General features: G+C 42.2%; 1 protein-coding gene across 7 annotated transcripts in view; it reads left to right on the top strand.

Moving 5' to 3' along the window:
- The first annotated feature begins 7,375 nt into the window (after positions 1 to 7,375).
- ICA1 (islet cell autoantigen 1) overlaps positions 7,376 to 10,009 on the top strand; it is a 72,562-nt gene continuing 69,928 nt past the window's right edge. For all 7 annotated transcript variants that reach the window (XM_051611587.1, XM_051611588.1, XM_051611585.1 and 4 more), the window contains exon 1: positions 7,376 to 7,470. The gene's annotated coding sequence lies outside the window, so the exon portion shown is untranslated. The remainder of the gene's footprint in view (positions 7,471 to 10,009) is intronic.

Genomic DNA, 10,009 nt, shown 5'->3' with positions numbered 1-10,009 from the left:
TATAGTGGTAAGAGAGGGAAAGGTGAGCTCATATTTAATGTGCTCCTCTTCTCACAAAAACAAACTGGCAGATAGTCTGAGGAAATGGCTAGACAGAATCACTGAACATACCAGAAGATAGAGTACATCCCACAAACAGCCCTCTCTTTGCTTTGGGTGTGCATCTGATAATACACAATGTCTCAGGGAGACCACTGTTGAATTACAAGGGGATTCAGAGAAGAATTAAAGAAAGAAGAGAGGAGTTCTGCAAAGCAAATCTGAAAATACTTTATTTTAGAAAGGAAATTAACAAAATGGTTAGTGTAAAGGCACTTCAGTTCTACCTCCTAGTAATCCTAACCATGTCTACATACTAGTAATATGAGGGTTATAATGGTCAATATGAGGAACAAACAGTCAGAAGTTAGAAAACTTCAAGGCTATGATCTTACATTGGGGGATGTGGGATCAGGCTGAGATCTGTATTTGACCTGCAACTAGCTCCTGTACAGCTTTTTTGCATCCTCCCCTAGTGCTGGCCACAGTTAGGCACAGGCCAGCATACAGTTCCTGTCCAATAGTGCAGTTTCCTTGCTCCTTTAGTCGATTGACGCAGTCTATGAAAATGTGAAAATGGGCATACTCCCAAGGCTATCAACTGGAGTTGTTAAAATGAGGAAATTGCAGTTACAACACTACTCAATTCTGACTAGCTTGGATTGCTGAAGAACAGAACTTTAAAGTCTTTTATAATGCATCCAACTTCCCCGTTCAGTGCATTCATTCCTTTCAGATTTTTATCTCCAAAATGCCTTGGATAAAACTTGAAGGGTCTAAAAATAACAGCATTAGCTCGTCACCACGCTCTGGTCAATGAGTTGAGTAATGCAGACCTTATGAAAATGTACGTTCAGAGCTCTTTCAGATGAGCTGCATAACACAAGCCATTAAACACAACTCTGTTGATCTAATTTCATTATTTTCAGCAGACTGGAGTTTGGAAATTATGAGTTCTACTAACGAATACCAACTACAGGAAAAAAATGGTATAATTGATTAAATCTTAGTTGGAAACACCTAAGATGAAATGTCTGTCATTATAGATTAAGGTTTACTAGAATGTAAGTCTATGTTAATGCAAAATACCCATAGCTGACTTTTGTTCAAAGAGCCAATATGCAGATAATCAGATAATTTCTTCACATACATATACTATTGCTTTCTAGTGATTAGAGAATGATATCTTTCTGGAATGTTAAGTCCATATTTGTAGGCTGAAATAGAAAGGAGCACTTCTATATGTTGCAAGCCATTTTTTCAGAAGACGTGGAGAGAACTAACCATACAAAGTAATCATTTCCTCACCACAAGACAGTATTATTTCTTCTTGGCAACAATGGCCTTATGGAGTTTCCTTCCTCAGTCACAGAAGTAAATTTGGAACAAATTAAAATTTACCTTACAAGGATATGCTGGATTAAGGCCACAGCCGAGCACCTGATCTTTCCTCCCATCCATGCCAAATACCAGGACTTCTTTCAATCAGTTCCTACTGAACTTTAGTATAAGATCTGTAAAATAAAGACCAACTGCCCTCTTTGTGATTCTCCACATAACAGCCACACTTGCTTGACACATCAAGTATCACTGAATGTCTTGAGTGTTTTGTTGTTTGATTATTCTATGTTCATGGGGCAAATTCTGGCTACAGTTAGGAACATGTACCTGAAACTCCTAGGTCCATTCATTTCACATTTATAGCAATGTAAGAGAAGAATTTGGCTTTGATGTGACAAAAAATGGAGCAAGTAGTAGTGTTTAGACATTTCTACAACACTGAAATATATGTATGTTTTATGACAAAGTTTGTTCGGTGCTTTTGAGCAACATGATATAAGGTAAATTTTTGCTATTTCCTCTAAAGGCTGTACCAAGTTGACATGATTATGACATTTTTGTGACAACAGGGACATTGGGGTTCTGAAGAAGGGCAACAAAGCTGCTGAAGGGTCTAGAACCTATGTCTTATGAGCAGCATCTGAGGGAACTGGGCTCATTCAGTTCGGAGAAAAGGAGGGTGAGGGGAGAAATTACAGCTCTCTAGCACTACCTGAAAGGAAGTTGTAGCAAGATGGGGATTGGTCTCTTCTCCCACGTAACAAGGTGGACTTGGCAGTGTTAGGTTAATGGTTGGACTTGATGATTTTAAAGGCCTTTTCCAATCAAAACAACTCCCAAGATTCTTCGATTGTACTATTAGAAGTAAAATCCTGACATGACTGAAGTTGGTGGAAATACATTTACATAAGTGCTCTTTGGAAACCTGTCTATCAAATCTGGCTACACCAGGGTGCAGCACAGCCACTTTAGGATGCATTACGTTGTAGGTTTTATGCTTCATATATTGAGTTCCGGGCAGGGCATAATGGTGTGCAGTGATTTGATCCACATCACTGATTAATTGTTCTATTAAACAGGAATCATGTTCCTACACTCAAAGCACTTCATCATGATTAAATCATACTGCAGAACAGATAATAGACATTTCCTGTATAATATCTGTCCTGAGGTAAATATATGTATACGCATCTACTAGTTAAGACACATGTTAAGCCAGACATCAGCCCCTTGCTCCAGTCTTTCTGGATGCCCCTACACAGAAGCTTTACCTTCAAGTGTATCAGTTGTTTCCTCCAGTGTGGTGGCAGCCATTAACTTGCTGGGGGTGTTCCACCCCATCATCCAGGCTGTTATTGAAGACTATATAAAGATACTGAACAAGACTGGCCCCAAAACTGAGCCCTGAGGGACTCCACTGGTGGCTGGCCACCAACTAGATTTGACCCCATTTACCACAACTCTCTGTACTCGGCCACCCAGCCAGCTTTTTACCTAGTGAAGAGTATGCTTTTCTATGCCATGATTCACCAGCTTCTTCAGGAGAATGCTGTGGGAGCCAGTGTCCACATTTTTGATAATTCAAAATGACAAATAATCAATCTAGTATGCTTTCACAGTAAACAAAAAGATTTCTTCAAGATTACATGAATGAGCTGAGCTACAATATGTCAGCCTAGTAAGCAAGCTGGTTTAATTGCCCACATTTTCACTTTTGTTAAACACTCTGAAGATATCAAAACACTTCTCCCAGAATCACACTGAAGATCTAACCTCATGAGCAACACGCAGGAAACTTACTCATCTTTAGTTATGTGTAATACACAGGTAGTGCATGTGATAGAAAAAAAAGAACAGCACAAACAGAAAATATTGAATCTCTGTGAGAGTACAGTTTTATCTCCTGGGACAAATGCTGTTCTCAGAAGATGAGGGGGAGAAAAACACTGCTGCATGAGATATGCAGCAGCATTTTGAAGAACAAATACTGTCCCTATTTAAGAGAATGCATCAATCTTTTTTTCTCAGTTCAGCTCAACAATATTCCTGTGGTGAGGTGAAGTATGAAAAGGGTTGGCAAACAGAATTTTCAATAATAATTAATATTTCCCATCACTTAAAAAAAAAAAAAAATTGCCTTCTATTTCAGAAAATTAAGTTGTTTGTTTTTCAAATGCACAGATGTACTAAAATTGGACTAACTTGTATTTTCAGAATAACAGCCTCCTGCAGGGGCTAAGGAAAAAAAAAAAAAAGTAAATTATTGATAAAGATATTTCCCTCAGATCTCAGGATATTACAAGATGAGACTTCACTCATGTTCTGGTCCTCAGTTTCAAGAAATGCCACATTTTTTCTATTAGGCTGTAATAATATAATTCAGTCTTTACGTCATAAGGAACTGAAAAATATCTTCTATCTCAACACAGCTACCTTGGGACAGCCAAAGCACACTGCCTTGGAGGACAAAGAGATTCAACTTGTCAAAATCTGAGAGATTATTTAAACTATGATGCTTGGGTTTACTTCCATTTTATCACTAAAAAATCTTTGGCACATGTGTCAAATGTTTATTAAGCACAATGACTTCATTTTAATTTCCTTTCAAGCAAAATCTAAAATACTTTACAAAATTAAACATTACCATGCTTTGGAAAAGTGAAAATATTTTCAATTGTCTGCAGTTTGGATTGTTGAGGGTGTTCAGTGGGAACCTGAGATACCAAACCACAGTATTACTTGGTAACAAATACCAGAAGGAAGATGGGATGGGTAAAGGCAGTAGTAAACTATGTAAGTACCCTTAGCCAGCTGTGCCACAGACTTTTTTTGATAAATCATTTTATCTCTTTGTGTCTCAGTTTCTCAATTTATGAAGCAGAAACAATGATCCTTGTTCTCTCTCCCCATTTTGCATTTTCTTTCAGCCTTTTTGGGAAATAAATCACTGTTTGTAACACGTAGGTATAGTGGCCCAAACTACATACTAGAATTTGGGTTTGTGCTGGGATTAATCAATAATAATGTCACAAACTGTAAAAAAGTAAGTTCATAGCACTGCAGGGGTTGGATCGCCTACCCAAGGCCACAGTAGATTCAGACCACCTCAATTCAATTATATCTGCATTTCAGAAAACAACTGATGGCTACAGGTTGTGTGTGTGTGTTTAATATTTTCAGTTGAACACTTAAAAAGGAGAACTTTTTTTGAAGTATGTTCTCAGATGGAAATCAGTGCAAATTGCCACCATGCCAGTTCTCATCTTCCTACTGTCTTCTTCTTAAGGATAAATCTTACTCTTGAATGCCTCACTAATTCTCTAGTGAACTTCCACAAACACCAACACCATCTAAACAATGAGTTAACTAATACAGTTCTTTTGATTGAATATGTCAGGTATGAAAAATGAAATGTTTGTACTTCTTGATGTTCATGAGAAACAGAGGGCAAGTGAAGGGAAGTGATGGGAAGATTTTTTTTAACATCTTAATGCGTGAAGATTTCAACCATCAGCTAATAAAAATAATGTTACAGTTCAGGGAAAGTAAGAAGCCTTCAATGTCATTTCTGGGATATTGCAAATTTCTGAAATAATTAATTCTCAGATACTTCTAAATGGGGGATAGAATTAAAGCACATGCAAATCTTATGAAAAACAGCTCACTACCACTGGGCTTTCGAAATACTTCAATTTCTAGTTTACTCTCTCCTGCTCCTGATGGTTCTCCACTTTCTTACTTGAATTTCTGTCTTATTACTGAAAGAAATACAATAACCTAGGTTTGGGAAGAAACATCCCACACACACATTTGTTAAGATTATATTCTATAGATAGCAAAGAAGACAGGAAAATATGCCAAATAAAGTGACAAGAGGAGTATATCCTACAGTATGCTATACCAGCAATGTGATACAGCACGTATGGTAGTGAGCTTCATGGAGTCAACACGTGATTCCAATCTTTATTTGATCTTTATACAAATTAAATGCAGCTGGGGCATAGTGTAACACAAGATTTAGATGCAGAAAAGACCTTACAAGAAGAGGGCTTTTATTGCTAGCTCACTCCTTCAAAAGCTCTAGGTTTGTGTGACTGGGGGCTTGGGAAGTCAGCTTCTCTACCATAAAATGTGACATTTCCAACTGTGACATGGTTAATGGGTACATCTCAGAGGACTGTACTTTATCTTTACTTGAATCTTACAGCAATTTTTATTATGTCATCCAAACAATCTGAGTTAGCCAGAGAATATGGAGTTCTCTAAAACAGCAAAAATTGAGCTTTAAGGTCAGTGGCTCAACTGCTTAGTCGATTTAAGTAACTGGAGTACTTTGATGCTAGTCACAGACTGAATGCAGCACCATGCTTCAGGGTGTTTCATGCATCCAGCCAGCTTTGCCAAGTAACTAAGCTTGCAAAAAGTACTAAGTACACCTTACTTCATGCATCATTTGCAAAAACTGTTTTCTGTAGTTACATTTCTGTATTTCTGCTGCACTAAAAATATCTTCATGGGAGATAAGAGAGGTGCTAGAACAACCATATGGTGCTTGCTTGTATCTGTAACATTCATGTCTGATGATAAACTACATGAAACATGATAAAAGATTAAGAAATGTGAGGAATAAAGGTTTAACACTAATTTTTGAGGTGATATAGTAATCTCAGCTAATGTTTTAAGATATTGTTGGACAGTGATAAAATTGGTCTGTAACTTGCAGAATGTTGGCTTCATGTAAACTAGAAATGAGCTAGCTTAAGCCCGTTCTAGTTTCTAGAATGATCACTCTAGAGACCCATTCCAGTTTGTCGGCACACTATCTGTGCAATGTACACCATGCTTGGGTACAACCTACTGTTAGTGGTCACATCAGTGTCAAATAAAAAAATTCTGCAACCTCCCAGTTCCCAAATGTGAAATTGCTCAGGTTATACAGCTGTTAATTAAATTATCCCTTTTGACTTCTTCAGTCCTCTGGGAGTGCATACTTTGCTACCTACCCACTAGGATCCCACCTTTTTTCAGAGCTACTGTCTTACAGCAACTCCCTTTTGCTGTAAACATCTTGCATTTTCACTCCCAGACGCGCTACTTCCAGTGTTCAGCTACACCAAGACACTGACACGAGCACTTCAAACCTCTAAGATTCAGCAAACGATGCCCCATTACCATCCTCACTTCCACTCCCCTGTTCCCTTTTCATTTTCTACAGTTCCCTCCAGTCCACTCTTCTTCAACCTCTTCCCTGGGCACTACCAACTCAATCTCAACTCCTCCGCTCCTGCTTTCATCCCGTGCTGTGCTTAAACTGCTGCTTCCTTCGTGTGCAACACTTACCCAATTTAAGTGGGGCTATTTGTCACCCTTTCTTGCTGCTCCCCCATTTCTCCTTTTACCTCCCACCTATCCAACAGATGGGTTTTCAAATGCCACCTATAAACTTTTGCCTGCATTTCAAGCTCTGAAATCAGCTTAAAATCCACCTCAAGTACTTTACTCAAAACGGCTCACACAAAACCCCAAATGACCCGTTTCTGACCCACGCTCAAAGCCAGCGCTCTCTCTCCTTCGATGCCGCCACCTGCCCGCTACGCCAAAGCCCTTTTCTTCAAGTTTCCACTACCTCGAAGACAACTATTTACGGCAGCCACAACGTTTTAGTACTGCCTCGATGCTCCTCGCGGGCCACCTGCGCTCCGCAGCAGGCTGGGGCTCAGGAGAACCTGGGGTGTTGGTCGAGGCGGTGGGAGGAGCCCCCGAAGGGCCCAAAAGCAGGGAGCCTTTCCAGCCGCCTTCCCTTTAGGCCTCCCCACGAGGCGGCCGCGGAAGGAGGAGGAAACGCGGCCCGCCCGAGCCCAGCGCCAGGAAACCGCCAGCCCCGGGCGCCGCGGCCCTGACGGCCGCCGCCCTCCTGCCGCTGGGCCCGGGCAGGCGGCGGCTCCGCCCGCTGCGGGCGCCGCTCGCACCGGCGGAGGCGGCGCCGTTGGCCGCTGTGACGCCGGCGGCGCTGGAACACCTGGAGGGGCGGGGGCGCCTGCGGCTTCTCCCTCCCCTCCCTTCCCTTCCCTTCCCTCCGCCGCGGGCAAGGTGAGTGCGGTAAGGGGGGCTCCCCGGGCTCCCTGCCGGGTCCTGCGGGGAAAGCGGGTTCCGCCGCCAGCTGCTGCGGCCGGTGCCGGGCAGCCCCGGGTGGGCGCCGCCTCGGCGCGGCGGCCGGGCCTGAGGCGCCGGTGCCCGCCAGGGCTTGCCGGCCGGTGTAGCCGGGGCTGGACCTGCCCAGAGGTAATATTTCCGAGGCGCAAGATGGCATCTGCCCCTCCGTTTTGTCTTGTGTTCTCCCTCCCTCCCGCCGTGCGGTTATCTCGCCATGATTGTTACATGTATCCGTTTCTGCTTCTCTTCCTCCCGTGCATCCTCTCTGGCTCCGCGCCGGTTGGAAGCGGGGAGGTCGGGGAGGAGAACGGCCCCACTTGTCGGCGGTTTCCGGCTTGGCTGCCCGGCTGAGGTGCGGGCTGCCGGGCTGAGGTGCGGGCTGCCGGGCTGAGGTGCGGGCTGCCGGGCTGAGGTGCGGGCTGCCCGGCTGAGGTGCGGGCTGCCCGGCTGGTGCGTGCGGGGCGGCGGCCCCTGCCTTTGCCGGCGGGTTTCGGGCCGGCTGAGCCGTGGGAGATGCCAGGGCTTCCTTATCAAACCCAGCGCCGAGGCATTGACAGCTGGGGAGATGGAGATGAAAAGCCACGCAAACTTCCGATTTAAATCTTGTTTTTTTGTGAAAGCCTGATCCTGATAATCAGGCTTGTTCTGCATCCGTCCATTGGCACATTAATGTTGTTTATCTGCTCTGGTCATTTAGAAGAAGAAGGAGAGCAGAAATTTATTTTTAAAGGTTAGTTTTTAGTAAGAGAGAAGGGTGAAGGGCACTGTGCTCTTACATTTTTCAGTATTACTGTGTATGCGTTCTGCACCAAATGTAAATAGTACGTCTCATGTTCTACCCTGTTTTGTGTGGTGCTGATAGCCTCAAGGTGCTGCCTGGACCCTCTTCAGACAGTAGTTCAGGTTTGCCTACAGTTCAAATGTGTAAATATGAAACTGAATCGGGTAATCTCAGGGGTATGTCCTTTAACCCCCTACCTCCAAGTTGCATTGTATAGATACTTTGGAAGCTCAGCCTGAGTTTTGGAGTTGTTCTGGCTGGTTGATTGCAATATTTTGCGCCTGCCTGCAAGCTTTGCTTTAAACCAAGGTGACCATTTATTTCCAGGAAGCACCTGTTGGAGGTTTTTCCTCTGGTTTCATTCTCTTTTCTTCTTTCTTTATGTTTCTGAATGTATTTTATTTTATTTGGGTCTCAAACAGCAGCTGTGGCTCTTATACCAAAACAGAGTTATTGGGTATAAACTGTTCTCATGTTTTGGTCTACAAGGCTGTTATTGTAAGGAAAAAATGGGTTTTGTCAGTATTTCAAAGCGTTGGGTAGAGAAAATGGCAGGCTTGGTTTTGGCTGCATTTGGTTATGGTCTGTCATCTGATTTTTCTGTTAATCAACTCTTTTTCCAGTTTGTCTGTCTGTTCCTGGGGAGTGGGTCAAAGTACCACTTGACAGTGCTGTCTGCCTGGCACTGATCTAGGAGTTGCAGTTCTTGGTGGTACTTAACATGAAGTCCAGAACATCTCATTTAGACATTGGCAGTTTTTTATGCTGCTATTTCAATAGAGTAGCCTATTATTTTAAACAGAGTAACTTAATAATTTAGGATTTATGTTAATAGCACTGAAGAAGGAATTTAGCTTAAAGCCAGAGAGATCTTCTTTTGTGTAATAAACTGCCATAACTGGTATAACCAGTCACGTTTTTCCCATGGCATGCTCTACTGGATGATGATGTGGCAGTTAAATGCTGCCAAACCTTGGACTAAATGAGTTTCTAATGTTTCTTTATTGTTAAAACTTTATGGGTGAAACCTTGTTATTTCCAGAAAGGTTCAAACAGTGTACTCAAGAGTTGGATGCTGGTAATTGGAATTTGCTGCCTTCTTAATTGAGAAAGAATTAAGTGCTTTCTAGATAACGGTGGTTTCTTCCATTGTGTTTGTGGGAGCTGAGATTCAAATGTGCACATTACTGAAGATCTGCAGGTTCAAGAAGACTAGTTATGACTGTAGAAAAGGGGGAAGGTTTCTTTAACATTTTTATTTCACAAGAATATACTATTGGGATGTGGAGGAAATCACATAGTGCAAAGTAAAATTCCTGTTGAACTGTATTGCAGGGTTGGATTTTTTCCCCTTAGTAGAGTTTCAAGCCCATCCATTGTGTCTGTTCTTTTCTGTTATCCATACTTTACAAGGGTGCTGAATTGTTCTGATGAATTCCCAAGTAGTCTTTTTTTAGAAGAAATTAAAAATAACAGCTCTTTTCACTCTTAAAGTAGCATTGAAAGCTGTTGGTACATGTTGGCAGAAGAAAATGTGCTAATATCTCAGCTAAAGTCAGGAGATGTCCCCAAAGACTCTTTTTAATACTTTTTTCAAAATCTCATCCAACAGCTTTGCTCTGAAGTAGTTGATTCTTCCAAGATGTTTTGCTACTTCTCTATAGACACAATTATGCCACGTGATGCAGAAGCATT

The sequence above is a fragment of the Apus apus genome, chromosome 2, assembly GCF_020740795.1.
Source record: "Apus apus isolate bApuApu2 chromosome 2, bApuApu2.pri.cur, whole genome shotgun sequence".
NCBI classification, from domain to species: domain Eukaryota; kingdom Metazoa; phylum Chordata; class Aves; order Apodiformes; family Apodidae; genus Apus; species Apus apus.
Note: the sequence above shows the minus strand (reverse complement) of the source record. Positions and strands in the feature narration are given on the sequence as shown.